Genomic DNA, 6,465 nt, shown 5'->3' with positions numbered 1-6,465 from the left:
GGGAGGTTGAGAAGGGATGTCTGGTTTGCACACACTCAATTCCTGTGTGAGTCTTGAGGATAAGGATCACTGTCACCCACCCTCAGCCTTTAGAAGAGGGAGGGACATGGATCCATATGTATCCACATGTATTTATTAATATTTGCTATATTTGAGGAATATATACTCTGCCTCTTTTTTAAAAAAAATAAATTCCTTGCATGGCTTTCAAAATCTTAAAACACCACAAAATGAATTTAATTATACATTAAAATACATATACAAAACCCCAGAAAAATCACTAGAAACACCATAAAAGAAACAGCAAACCCCGGCAAGTCAAAATGAAACAGACTGAACTAAAAGACAGGATAAAATAAAGAAACACATTTGCCTGGCACTGAAATGACATCAGGATAGGTATTAGCCAGGCAAGCCTCTCTGAGATGAGTATTTATTATTACTACTACTACTATTATTGAAAGAAGCTCAAGGTGGCATACGTAGTTCTCCCCCTTCCCATTTTATCCTCACAACAACCGTGTGAGGTAGGTTAGGCTGAAAGTGAGTGTGCTTCATTGTTGTGTGAAGATTTGAACCCTGGTCTCCCAGATCGCAGTCCGACACTTTAAGCACGCTGAAGCAAGTCTGAGTGTAACAAATGACAGATTATTTACGTTTATTACTGTATAAGATTACCACTAAGGGGGTATTTACCTCAGGTAGCCTTGTGTTACCGACAACCCATCTCTGCAGCTCTTTCCCCCCCAAAAAATATGTTGGGCATCTCAGAAGAGGATGGTGTTTCGCATGAGTGGGGCCACTACTGACAAGGCTCTTCCTTGGCTGCCAGCTGTTGTACATATGATGGGGAGAGACCCTCAAAGAAGGGTCTCTGGTGAGGAGCTTGCTGCCTGGACAAACCCATCTCTCCAGCCAGGTACCATGACTAAACACTCAGAGATGTGCTTTTGACCAAAAGGTCCTGAGTAAATGTAGCAGAGTCACGGAATAAAATGAAGTGTCCTTGGATGAGTCAGTAGCAGATGAAAGGCCTCTTCTGTACTAAGTCCAAATGTGGGCTATATCCAGCGGGGGACATCTGAGCCCTCAGTCTTGTCCTTGCCTGTCGCCAGGCTCAGCTGGTCATCTTGAGCACTGTTCGATGTTTTGCTGAGGTGCCTTTCCCAAGCCACCAGCCTTACACAACCGGTTGATCGTCTTGTCTGGCAGAGCAGAGGGAGGCCGGAAGCACCTGAGGACGAGGAAGCCAATTACTGCTCTTACGTGGCAAAAGCATTACGAAAGCTGCTTCCCAGTTCACTCATCATACTGATGGGCTGGTGTCACAAGCTCCCACAGAAGATACATTGGCAAAGACAGTTTCGGCCAGCCTACTCTGGAAGATGCAACGGCAACGTCAGGCGGAGGTAGGCGGCTGTTCCTGCCTCCTCAAGCCTCCAGCCCATCTCTGTCTCTCACTGTGAGCTGAGTTGCAACAAAGAACAGGAGCAGGGCTCAGATTTGGAAAGGCTCCTCGTTGCCATGGGAGCATATTTACATATAAGCTAAACAAGCTATAGCTTAGGGTCCTACTCTCTTGGGGGCCCCAAAAAAATTTAAAGGGGGAAAAACTGGGTGCACCTTTCCAAAATATAAGATAGAAAACAAATAAAATAAAACCTACATACAGCAACAGTGTTTTGTGTTGTGTAGGCTCCTATGATGTAAGTAATGGGCCCCACCTGCTAGCCTGCTCCCTAAAATATCACTGGTTTGCTCATTTTCTATATACAGGGTACCTACATTCTGCATGGACTGTTATGGGCAAATGGCTTTAGATACCTATTAGGTCCATAAGGCATATATTCAACACAAAGGACAGCGACAATTTGTTGTTGACAAAGGACAGCTGGACATATAAAGGGCCCCATTACCTTCAGTAGCTTAAGACCTCATCAAACCTAAATCTGGCCCTGCATGGGAGTCCTTGCTCTCACAGCGCCAAAGTTGTGAGGGCTGACCACAGTTATGCAATGGCATTCTACACATGCTCAGAGACACCCTAATTATTGTGACTCCACATATGTGCACAGCCTGTGTCAAGTTTATATTGAACATTTGTTCCAGTTTGTTTACAGGGCAGTTATAAAAGAATAAGCACTTGCCCTGATTTCCTTGTGGGGTGCTGACGCATCTTCCAAGTAATCACTCACTCACCCTATATTTCTCTGTGCATTCCCCCCAACACTTTCCTGAGTTAAAATGTACCCCGCAGAAGGGATTAAAGCACGTACAACTGAAGAGGACTAAAGAGATCTATCACCCAAGCACAATAAATCCACACAAAAAAAAACCCTGGACTTTTTGCAGTTTAGAAAGTGATGGGAGTCTGCATTTTGAAGTGTGGGGTAATGAATTACCAATGGGAAGATATAGGAACACTCTGCAAGGAGATCAGGATGAATGCTCAGTGAAGACCAGATATATTCTAACCTCCATGCAAGCTTTGTGCTAGCAACTCAGGATAAATCCTCTATAGGTCATCTGAAGGAACTTCAAATATCACTTTGGATTGGGGTTTTTTTTAAAGAGGATATTATTATTATTATTATTATTATTATTATTATTATTATTATTATTATTATTTTATATTCCATCTCCCCACCCCCCAGACAGGGACTTGTTGTGCTAGAGCAGCACAGCACTTTAATCCATTTTAATTGCACAAAACCTAAAGTTTCAATATGCACCCCAACCCCTCCCACACAGTATTTACAGTTTGGACACAACTATAATTATTTTCCGCATTTGTCTTAGTGCTTTTGAGTGTTTGAAGTGCTATGCCCAGTGGTGCACGCTTCAGCTGCTCACAACAGTCCTGCAAGGCAGGCTGCTGATACATTATTGTCCCACATTGCAGATACAAGGGTAGAGACAGAGAGTACTTTGGGGGGCAGCTACCGTTTCACCAACAGAAAGAGCTGGTTCCAGAGCCATTGAATCCGACAGGAGGAGGCTAGGGTCTCAGTTACAGAAGGTAAAAGCCTTCACCAAAGTATGCACTAAGAAGGGCAGGAGGGAAGCACAGTCCAAACAAGCCAAGGTCAAGTGCAGTGAGTCAGACTAAGTCCAAACATGACCCAGAGACAAAGTCAGGCAGCAACTCCAGGGTCAATATCACAGGGAGCTGAAGGCAGGAGGTCAAGACTCAGGAGACCCAGAGACTTGTGCTGCTGTTAGCAAGAGGGGAACCTTATCTGCTCTGGCCTTCCCCTTAAGCACAGCTGCAACAGGGATCACTTACTCACAAGAAGACCAACAACCAGGGCTGTGTGGACACATACTGTGTGGTTTGCTTTTTGGCCTGGAACCAAAGCTGTTGTTGCTGGCGCTCTCAAAGACAGGGTGAGTCTGCTCCTTCCTCTGACCGTTCCATCGTCCAGTATAAACTGGGAGCTGGGGGAGTTCAAAGGGTCCCTCAGAATGGAATGCAGGGAGCCCTGTCTGCTCCTTAAGATCCTCAACCTGTGGAGTGTCTGATTCGTCCTCTGGTTTCAGGTCAGGGCTAGGGCACTAGGCAGGATATTGGTAATTCTGCTTGTCACAGAACTTATGGGATAGGATGGCAAAGGTTTACGTATGGGGTTGCCAGCTGGTTGCTCCAGCAGAGCTCCTGTACTTTTGGCAGCTGCATAGCAGAGAGAAGAGCAGCATGTGAGGTATTCCTTAGGGCTGCAAGTTCCACATTGGGAACACCTTCATCTGTTGCTGTCCATTCTGGAGCTCACCTGGGGCAAGCAGGTTGGTGTCTGGAGTGTTAAGGTAATGTCCCTGTTGGGCTTCTAAGTGTTATTGATGCACTGTACTCAAATCCCTCTGTGTGTGTGTGTGTGTGTGTGTGTGTGTGTGTGTGTGTGTGTGTGTGGTGAGGTCAGGCAGTTCTGTAGGAGCTTTCTCCAAAGTTTCCCATCGCCAGAGCTCCCCCTGGTGATCTCTAAGGGTATATGGCAGGAGGACTGAGAAATGGAGCTCCATGCGCAGCCTCTATGGCAGTGGTTTTCAACCAGTGGACCATGGCACCCTGGGGCGCCTTTTTCTAATTGCAAAGTCCATGGCAAATCCAGCAATTGAATATTTCTGCGGTGCCCGCCTTCCCTTGATGTCTGAGCAAGTGCATATTTTGCTTAATGGTTAATCCAGCCATGGGTGTAGTAGCCGGGATTGGGGGGCGGGGCAGGCTTTTGTTAGGGTATTGATTGGCGGCCAGCTGCCCCCTGCCCCCCCCCGAATCCAGCCCTGCCAACCCGTTCGTACCCCTCTGCTCTGCTGCCTCTTTCGTTTCTCGATGCGCTGCTTATTTCTTCTAAGCCTCTCTCTTTTCCCCCTTCCCCATTTCGGTTGTTTTCGCTCTGGGGTTTCCTGTGGAACTGTGGCGGGCGGGGAGGAAGAAGCCGGCCGAGACTTCTTCTTCTCTCAGCCTGCAGTTTGGGTTTCTCCCAGCTGCTCCAAAGCAGAGAGGAAGTTGAGCCCTTTCTCCTTCCCCGACCCGACGGCAATCGCTGCCTGAGGAGAGACGTGCCGCTTCTGACCGGTTGGGGGTGGGGTGGAGCCTTTTCATCAAGACCCATGATGTCACCAGTGGTCCGGTGACGTCACCCTGAAAACTCGAGACAGAGACTGTTAGGATTCCCTCCGGCCAAAGGTCAGAAAGACGGCAGTGGCAGCCACAGGGCACGCGAGAGGTGGCATTTCGCTTCCAGACAGAGGGCCTTCTCAGTAGTGGCGCCCGCCCTGTGGAACGCCATCCCTTCAGATGTGAAGGAAATAAGCAGCTATCTTATCTTTAAAAGGCAGCCCTGTCAGTGGCGTAGCGTGGGTTGTCAGCACCCGGGGAAAGGCAAGTAATTTGCGCCCCCTAACCCATGGATTTGCGCCCCCTAACCCTAACCCCCAGATGTTGCGCCCGGTGCGGCCGGCCCCCCCTGCACCCCCCACGCTACGCCACTGATCCCTGTTTAGGGAAGTTTTTAATATTTAATGCTGTATTGTTTTTAGCACTTGATTGGAAGCCGCCAGTGGCGTAGCGTGGGTTGTCAGCACCTGGGGCAAGGCAAGTAATTTGCGCCCCCTAACCCGTGGATTTGCGCCCCCTAACCCTAACCCCCAGATGTTGTGCCCAGTGCGGCCGCCCCCCCTGCACCCCCCACGCTATGCCACTGGAAGCCGCCCAGAGTGGCTGGGGAAACTCAGCCAGATGGGCAGGGTATAAATAAATTATTATTATTATTATTATTATTATTATTATTATTATTCCCACCCGCCCTTACGACCCTGTGCGTTGTCACCTTATCCTTGCCAGCCCCTGAAACTGAAGCTGGGAGGTGGACTTTAGCTGTGCCCCTCCACACACACACACACACACACACACACACTTGGCTTTCCCCAACAATATACGAGGCAAACACAGGCACACGCACTAAATCTGAGTCACGGGTCAGTATTAGAACGTGCGGAAGATTATCAAGGGGCGCGCATGGACTTACTTCCCTTCGGAGCTTGGACGTGCTTCTGTGAGGAGGGGCAGCGGCAGAGACCCTGATGACTGGCGAAAGAAGAGCCCTGCTGGGGGAGAGGAAGGAAAGACAGCCCCGACAGCCCCCAAAGGGACACCGTCTCCCTTCTTCTGGGCAGAATCCCCTGGTAATTCCTTTCGTTGGATGACAACACCCACTCCAGGCCTAGTATAGTAAGCAGGGGGGAGGAAGTCCCCCCCCACCTCCACAGCATACTAAACCTCAATTGTCTCTCCCCAACTCCCATGGGCGTAGCCAGGGTGGCCGCTGCCCCCCTAAATCAAGTAAAAAAGAAAAAGCTAAATTGAAAGTAGAAATAATCAGGATATTTGAAACTGAAATGCTCGCTGAGGTCAAAAAAATTAAGTAATTTAAGTGAAAGTAATTTAAAACATTTCATTCCGAATCTGCTAGACAGAGACAGACAAGAGGATGGTGACAGGTGGGCGCTGTGACGCCCCCCAGCATAAATACTGGCTACGCCCATGCCGCCCCCATCAATAATACACTCCTAAATGCTTCCGCACTAACTAGTGAACTTTCCTCTTTGGCAGGGCTCGGCAAGGGGCGTGGGTAGGACATTGCACACAAACACCCAATTGGAAACTGACATGTGGACTCCACTCTGCCCAGGGCTGGATTTATGTTTGATGAGGCCCTAAGCTACTGAAGGTAATGGGGGCCCTTTATATGTCCAGCTGTCCTTAGTCAACAACAAATTGCCGCTGTTTTTTGTGCTGAATATATGCTATAAAGGTAAAGGTAAAGGTACAGATACCCCTGCCTGTACAGGCCAGTCTTGCCAGACTCTAGGGTTGTGCGCTCATCTCACTCTATAGGCCGGGAGCCAGCACTGTCCGCAGACACTTCTGGGTCACGTGGCCAGCGTGACGAAGCTGCATCTGGTGAG

General features: G+C 48.6%; 1 long non-coding RNA gene across 1 annotated transcript; it reads right to left on the bottom strand.

Moving 5' to 3' along the window:
- Positions 1 to 215: 215 nt before the first annotated feature.
- Positions 216 to 5,983, bottom strand: LOC309519673. Its single transcript, XR_014213957.1, has 2 exons — positions 5,526 to 5,983; positions 216 to 1,234 (listed from the first exon to the last, which is right to left on the bottom strand). It is a non-coding gene; the product is annotated as an uncharacterized lncRNA (long non-coding RNA).
- Between the last annotated feature and the right edge of the window lie 482 nt (positions 5,984 to 6,465).

The sequence above is a fragment of the Podarcis vaucheri genome (genome assembly GCF_965113315.1).
Source record: "Podarcis vaucheri genome assembly, chromosome: 15".
Lineage (NCBI taxonomy): Eukaryota > Metazoa > Chordata > Lepidosauria > Squamata > Lacertidae > Podarcis > Podarcis vaucheri.
The sequence above is the reverse complement of the archived record's forward strand: the minus strand, read 5'-3'. Positions and strand labels throughout refer to the sequence as shown.